Source organism: Ochotona princeps, chromosome 12 (assembly GCF_030435755.1).
Source record: "Ochotona princeps isolate mOchPri1 chromosome 12, mOchPri1.hap1, whole genome shotgun sequence".
NCBI classification, from domain to species: Eukaryota; Metazoa; Chordata; class Mammalia; order Lagomorpha; family Ochotonidae; genus Ochotona; species Ochotona princeps.
The window spans coordinates 54,692,706-54,701,192 of NC_080843.1; positions in this window are offsets into that span (position 1 = coordinate 54,692,706).

The window sequence follows — 8,487 nt, forward strand, 5'->3', positions numbered from 1 at the left end:
GAGGTTGCGGGGAAAAAGGAACCCTACTCCACTGCTGGTGGGGCTGCAGGCTGGTACAGCCTCTATGGAAATCAGTATGGAGAACATTCAAGCAACTCAAATTCAACATACCGTATGATCCAGCAATAACACTCCTAGGAATATATCCAGAACACTTGTTTTATGAGAAGCCAACATGCACTCCTATGTTCATAGCAGCACAATCAGTAATTGCAAAAACATGGAAGCAACCGAAATGCCCATCAGCAGAAGACTGGATAAGAAAGCTATGGTTCATCTACTCCATGGAATACTACTCAGCTATTAAAAAACACAAAATGCAGTTCTTTGTGGCCAAATGGGCCAAACTGGAAACCATAATGCTAAGGGAAATGAGCCAATCCCAAAAGGTTAAATACCACATGTTTGCCTTAATTTAAGATGACACGATGTTATGTATAACATGTTATGTTAGGTATGTTATATGTTGTGTATAAACTAAAATTGAAATGTCAATGAGGTGGTCACAGAAGGTGGTTAAGAACTCGTATTTACTTTTACCATATTGGTTACTCATTACTATGTCAATTAATTCCATAATGATGTAAATTTTTGCTGATGGTATGTTGGAGCTTTTAATTGATCGGGATGATACTCTGCTGGCTCTGTCTTCAGACCAGAGAGGGTATACCTAAGAAGCTGTTGAACTTCACTGGACAATAAGATGCTGGACTCTATGTTTGGTATATGCTTGCAATGAGGGAATCTCAACTGAACTTGAACTGTGGTAATGCAACAAGGTGGAGGAATCCACCATGGTGGTAGGGTTTGGAGGGGTGGGGAGAATCCAAGTACCTATGAAACTATGTCACATAATACAATGTAATTAATGAACTAATAATAAATAAATTAAAAACAAAAAGAAAATTAGGTCACTAGTTGTGAAAGTAGATCCTTTTCTGACTGAGTACACCAAGGGCTATCCCCCGTTTCTCTGCTACAGAGTGAAGACTGGTCTTGAATAGATATTCCTGGTTCAGGAATTTGTTTTATTAGGTCCACAATCTCTGGGAAACCTCACATTGCTCTCCTAAGCATTTAAGTGGATCATTGAAAGGACCATTTAAGGCCTTGGTGTTAACTCAAAACATGAAATAGTGATCCCGTAGAAGCCTGCCATTCCTAGGAATGTCCTCAGCTGTCTCTCTGTGTTAGTTCTACATGTAATATAGCCCAATAGGTTAATCTTCAGCCTGTGGCACCAAAATCCCACACAGGCATTACTTCATATCCTGGCTGCTCCACTTCAGATCCCTCTCTCTGCATATGGACTGGGAAAGTAGCAGAAGATGGTCCAAGCCCTTGGGCCACTACACCTGTGTGAGAGACCTGGAAGAAGTCTCTTTGAATTGACCCAGCTCTGGCCATTGCAGCCATTTGGAGAGTGTACCAACAGATGGAAGATGTCTTTCTCTTTTTGTCTCTCCTTCTCTCTGTAAATCTTTCTTTGAAATAAAAATAAATTAAAAAAAATAAGAACAAGTAATGAGAGTGACATGGAATTGAACTCTGTGACTGAGAAATTTATCTATCGAGGGTTGCTGTCCTCATGTTGTGTTTGACTTTCTGGTGTTGATGGGAGAACATTGTCTTGTTCTTAAAGAGGGATGTGATGGGGATAGAATGAGTGATCCATTCGGCTAAGCCCTGATGCCAGACTTGAGAACTTGCACCTGCCTTGATTTTAGCAGGAAGACCGTTAAAGCTGGGACCGGTCTCAGAGTGCTTGTCAGCTTCATGACAGAAGAATTAAAAGAAATTTGCCTGAGAAAAGTGTAGCAATGACAGCAAATCCCTGCCAGTCATGGAGCTGAGCACTGTGACACCACCAAAAACTGAGATGAAAGTATCACATCCCAATGAGCCGAGTTAAAATTTCTAGATCACTTGTCAAGGGTCAGGACTATAGTTACTAGGATTTTTTTCAATCTGTCAATGATTTTGAAAATCTTAACAAGATATGACATACCTGCTATAACATTCACCCATTTTAGTATTTTAATATATTTAAAGAGACATATAATCATCACCATAATCTAATTTTAGTAATTTTCGTAAGCTCCTCATTTTTTCTCTCACTCTTTCTCCCCTATGTCTGTATTTTTTGGGCAAATGAAAACTTGGTTTACTTTGATGCCTGATACCCTGCAACCACAAAGGTCACGGTATACAAATAACAGCAAGGGAGCTTTCTGTCTCTTCATCCTTGGACAAGGTGTTATGGATCTCTTCCTCCTTGGCTTGAAGGCATTCTGCATGATGCTGGTGTGCTTCTTGGCCTTAGGCCTGTGAGCCTAGGTCTGATCTGCCAGGAGCTTCTTGTGGACCTGTTGAGCATCTGTTTGTGCGTGTGTGCCATGAGAATCTGCATGTTTTTGTCCACACTTATCTTCACCTGCGGTATAGACAGCGATACACGTGATGTTCCATCTTAGATTCAAGATCTCTTCTGAGCAGATTTCACACAATTAATATCCTCCTCATCCAGGTTACCTTTGTTGGCATTGGACCACTGGCTGTATCCTTTCACTTACCTATACCTGGATAACTGCCCCTCTGGCATGCCAAGGTGTTTTTCTGGTCATTAAGCCCAGGGGTGAACACTCACAGGCTTTCCAATGATTTGCCATCCTTGATCAGCTTTTAGATCTGCTGACAGGAGTTGGCATTGGTAATTCCATTGGTCTAATTGAGTTCCAGCTAAGCCTTCTTCTGATGAAGTAGAGGACACCAGAGGCCAGCAAGCCCCGTTGGAATCTGAGCACCCTCCCAGCTGCAGCTGAGGAGGCAAAACAAAAGCAGTAAGCTACCTTCTATCTCCACAGATCGTCTCGCCTGGACATTTCATTAACTAGTATCATGTGAACCTTTTCTGACTAGTTTCGTTTGCTTTACATATCAATCACTCATTCTTTCAATAATTGCTCATTTAGTTTTTTTATTATACAGTGACTGTTTCTGGAAACAGCACAATAGATAAACGTTCTTCCTTCACAATGCTTAGGGTGGTGATTTTGAGCCTGTTAGGCCTAAAGGTCTTTTGTTTTTCCGAAGCAAATATTTTGAAAAATTTGTTTTACTCTCCTGAAATGAAATTCATACTTAGTATGATATACTTACATGCATAGTTTGAGTTTTTTTAATTGAAAAACGTATTTTAGAGAGAAGGAGAGAGAGAAATTTTCCATCTGCTAGTTCACTTCCCAAGTGGTGGCAATAGATAGAGCTGAGCTGATACCAAGTCAGGAGCCAAGAACTCCTCTCAGGTCTCCCACATGGGTGCAGGAACCCAAAGACCCTACTCCCTGTGCTTTCCAAGACCATAAGCGCAGAGCTGGATCAGAAGCAGGAACAAGAACCAGTGCCCATATGGGATGCCGGCACCATAAGTGGAGGATTAGCTTACTGTACTACTGTGCCAGCCCCCACATATAATTTAAAAATCAACATTTTCCTCAGGGGCTAGTGGAAGGGATATGGTGATTTGTTCAAGGGGTGTAGAATTTAGTATGGTAAGATTTTCTAGACATTGGTCACATCATAGCATATTGTCTTTTAAAATATATATTTTTTATTTTTTGATTACTACATGAACTGTGTATGTATTTGTGGGATGTTAGGTGATATGAAATGTATAATTACAAATAATAACACTACTAAATTATATATTTTAAAATGACTAAGATGATATATTTTTTGATGTTTATTTTACTTCAGTTTAAAAAATGTCAATACTGTCCTACATGTAAGATAAAAGATGAAAAGAGGAAAGTTTAGATGCTTGTGCTGTGATATAGTGGGTAAAGTCATGTCCTGTGGTGCTGGCAACCCATTAGGCGCCAGTTTGTGTCTCAGCTGCTCCACTTCCAATTCAATTCCCTGCCAATGGCCTGGGAAATATAACAGAAGATGGCTCAAGTGTTTGGGCTCCTGCCACCCACAAGGAGAGCCAGCGGAAGCTCCTGGCTCCTGGCTTTGGCCTGTCTAATTCTGGCCATTGGGGCTGTCTGGGGAGAGAATCAGCAGATGGAAGATCTCTCTGTATCCCTCCCTCTCTGTAGCTGTGGATTGCAAATAAATAAATAACTAAAATGTTTTTAAATGAAAGCTCATAACAAAATAATGTTGTATTCAATGTGTTAGTATCCAGGAGCAATTAGGCTAGAAATTTTAATGATATAGTTAGCATAATTAAATTAAATAAAGTTAGAAATATTTCTGCTCAAGAGATACAGGTCAGGGACAGAGCAGAGGCAGAGGTAGAACCCAGAAGAATCATTTAGGATATGTTCAAATAATCTGGACTATGACAAGACAGCAAAGGGGAAGTCTTTAATTGAAGTGGAGAAAATATGCCAAGCGAATTATTGGCTGCACAAGAGCAAATGCAAGTTGGATTTTATTTAAAAGTGAAGAATAACATTAGTTTTCCTATTATTTCAAGGCCACTGTTAAGAGTATGTTATATAATAGGTTTTCTTCCCGCTTAAAACCCAATTATTTATTGAATTATATACCTAGCCTCTAGGGCTTAATACATGGAAGCACGTTCTTTGCTAAGTCACTGAATAAACAGTAGAGTGGAAAGAGAAGAGATGGATCTTGGGGTTGTAGAGATAAATAGAAAAAAACCAGCAATAATCACAATAAACACAGACGCAAAAAATTTTTCATAGCATATATCTCTTACCACACTGCTTTACATTTAGATGAAACTCATCATGTGCTGCAAATATTTCTATCAATAATAGACCCCAGAGATGATGGTGGCCCTGTAAGATAGTGTCACGTGTGATGTCGCTGTCTTAATTTGTGTTAACACACTCAGTGATGTTCATACAATGTCAAAATTTCCCAACAACATATTTCACAGCTGCTAAACACTGTATAACTGTATATGCTAAAAATTGGAAATACTTGAAAATGATACCTTACATTAAAATTCAATGAGATGTGTTTCCTATGTCTAAACTATCGTATATTGTCTTTAAATATGTTCTAAAATCTCATGACATATGTCTATCACTGATTTTCATGACTTTTGCAGTCATAACAAATTCTACCATAGCTTGTCCAATATAATTTGTTTGTCTTAAGTCTTTGCTGCATTCCAAGTCATTCTAATTAGGCTGATTCAATCATGATTTGTCCTCAAAAATCCTTTTGAAACTCAATTAAGTTTTCTTGAAAATGCTGGCAAACATTTTCCACATCTGTTTAAAACCATACAATCTGGTGTTGTTAAATGTTAACTGATGTTTAAATCTAATCATCATCACATCAAAATGACAGCACGATGCTTCTGAGTCAGAATTCTTTAATCTCTCCTTATGTTAGATGGATTATACTGCAAAGCTGAAAACTGGAAAAATCTTGAGGAAGCAAGCATGGTGGAAGGAACGTTCATGCATCTGCAAAATTTTAGATTTGAAACCTTAGCCTTCAGTGTAACTGCATTTTAGGAGTGGTATCCTTGGGAGCTGATTTGATGGTGGGGATTGGAATCTGGTGGATGGCATTTGTGCACTTGTATGGAGAGATTCCAGTGAAAGTTTTAATCTTGCTGCCATGCGAAGATCTTGCAAAAAGGCTTTATATATGAACCAGAAAACTTGTCCTTACTGTTTCTTTTTTTTTTTTATTCATTGATTACATTGTATTATGTGATACAGTTTCGTTGGAACTGGGAATCACCCCACCCCTCCCCAAACCCTCCCACCATGTGGAATATTCCACCTTGTTGCATATCCACTGATTAAGTACAGTTGAGATTCCCTCCCTGCAAGCATAAACTAAACATAGAGTCCAACATCTTATAGTCCAATCTAGTTCCTCAGCTTCCTGGGGAGACCCTGTCCGGTCCGAGGGCAGAACCATCAGATTATCAGCCTGCTCAATTAAAGGCTCCTACGTACCCTCAGCAACAATTAACTTCGTTGTGTAACTAATAGTTATAGTATTGAGTAACCAGCATGTTAAAAATAATTGCAATTTCTTAACCATCTTCTGTGATCACCTCATTGTCAATTCAGTTTTAGTTTATACACAACATATAACATAGTATACATAAAATAACATGTTTTACATAACATCATATCCTCTTAAATTAACGCAAACATGTGGTATCTGACCTTTTGGGATTGGCTCATTTCCCTTAGCATTATGGTTTCCAGTTTGGCCCATTTGGCCACAAAGAACTGCATTTTGTGTTTTTTAATAGCTGAGTAGTATTCCATGGAGTAGATGAACCATAGCTTTCTTATCCAGTCTTCTGCTGATGGGCATTTCGGTTGCTTCCATGTTTTTGCAATTACTGATTGTGCTGCTATGAACATAGGAGTGCATGTTGGCTTCTCATAAAACAAGTGTTTTGGGTATATTCCTAGGAGTGTTATTGCTGGATCATATGGTATGTCAATTCTGAGTTGTTTGAATGTTCTCCATACTGATTTCCATAGAGGCTGTACCAGCCTGCAGCCCCACCAGCAGTGGAGTAGGGTTCCCTTTTCCCCGCAACCTCGCCAACAAGTGTTGTTGGTGCTTTTATTCATGTGGGCCAGTCTTACTGGCGTCAGGTGGTACCTCATTGATGTTTCAATTTGGATTTCCCTTATTGCCAGGGAACTTGAGCATTTTTTCATATGTTTATTTGCCATTTGGTTTTGTTCCTTTGTGAAGTGTCTGCCCATTTCTTGAGTGGCTTGTTTGTTTTGACATTTTGGTTGTTTTCTAGTTCTTTGTATATTCTGGAGATTAGCCCTCTGTCACCTATGTCGTGCGCGAAGATCTTCTCCCATTCTGTGGGTTGCTTTTTTACGTTGTTGATTGTTTCCTTCGCTGTCCTTACTGTTTCAAAGGTTGAAGTTGGTTGTTCATCTAATGACCATGAAGAGTTTTGGTGTGGACAGTAAGGGGAGAAGGAGAATAAGGCCAGGTGGAATTAGGTTTTATTAAGACTCCTACTTGCCAGAAGGGGTCTCCAAGGAAGCAGACCAGTAAGGTCTGGGTATTGGATTCGTGAAGGGAGTGTATATCAACTGACCAATTCGTCTACATACTTTCAGTATGTCAGGGGTCTGCTTTGTCTTTTTATATGTCTCTTGCATAGCAGTTACAGTTCCTGAGCATCCAGGAGTTCTGACAGTTAGGAAACATTGCTGACGTGACCAGTTACGGTAGGTTATACTGACCTGATCTACTGTTAAACACTTGAGATCTGCTTTGTGGTGTGTTTTGGTATGAAGCCAGAGCCTAATTTCTCATAGGGTAACATTGTATTCCTTATTAATATTTTCATTTTCTTGGGTGCAGTATCTTTCTTCTAATCAGCTGATTTCAGATTCATATAACTGCCTGATTCCTTATTCCCACATAAGCCTTTGCTAACGTGTATTAATCCTTCTAATTCCTCAGAACTCCAAAAAGGGTATCTACAATGCTTTGATCTTGTACTTTCCATCTTCTGAACTTCGAGAATAACATTTGTTGTTTATGAGCCACCCAGTGTATTCTATTATAGCAACCCCAGTGAGCTAATCTAGCAAAAACATTTAAAAAAAAATTATAGTTCTTACTAGAGCTGTCAGAATTCTCTTAAAAACATAAAATTTGTCACCTTTAAGTATAAGAAGTCCCTTATTTTCAAACAAGCTTATGTATTTTTTCCCCCATCTACTTGGAAGAGTGAGAGAATAAGAGCAAGTAAGAGAGCAGGCTTCTGACTACTGGTTCGCATTCCAAATGCCTACAACCAGGGCTGGGCCAGGCTGGAACCCCATCTGTGTCTCCCATGGGGGTAGGACCTGGGCCAGTATCTACTGCTTTCCAAGGTTGCATTGGCAAGAATCTGAGTTGGAAACAGTACAGGAGGAACCCAGTGCTGGTATCCTAGGCGATTTCTTACTCTGCTTCTTGCTATGGATGTTCCTTTACAACTGAGGACTACTGTCCTGACCTTATTACTTTCTTTTTTTTTTTTTTTTAAAGATTTATTTATTTTATTACAAAGTCAGATATACAGAGAGGAGGAGAGACAGAGAGGAAGATCTTCCTTCCAATGATTCACTCCCCAAGTGAGCCGCAACGGCCGGTGCTGTGCTGATCTGAAGCCAGGAACCAGGAACCTCTTCCAGGTCTCCCACGCGGGTGCAGGGTCCCAAAGCTTTGGGCCATCCTCATCTGGTTTCCCAGGCCACAAGCAGGGAGCTGGATGGGAAGTGGAGCTGCCGGGATTAGAACCGGCGCCCATAAAGGCTCCCAGCACGTTCAAGGCGAGGACTTTAGCTGCTAGGCCACGCCGCCAGGCCCCTGACCTTATTTCTACAACGGAATTGGTACCGGGGAAGAAGGAGGATCCAGTAACTTCTGTTTCCTGGTGTGAGGAAAGACAAAGCATGAACATAATGTATGACCTGTTCTTGTAAAAAAAAAAATAATATCAATCTAATT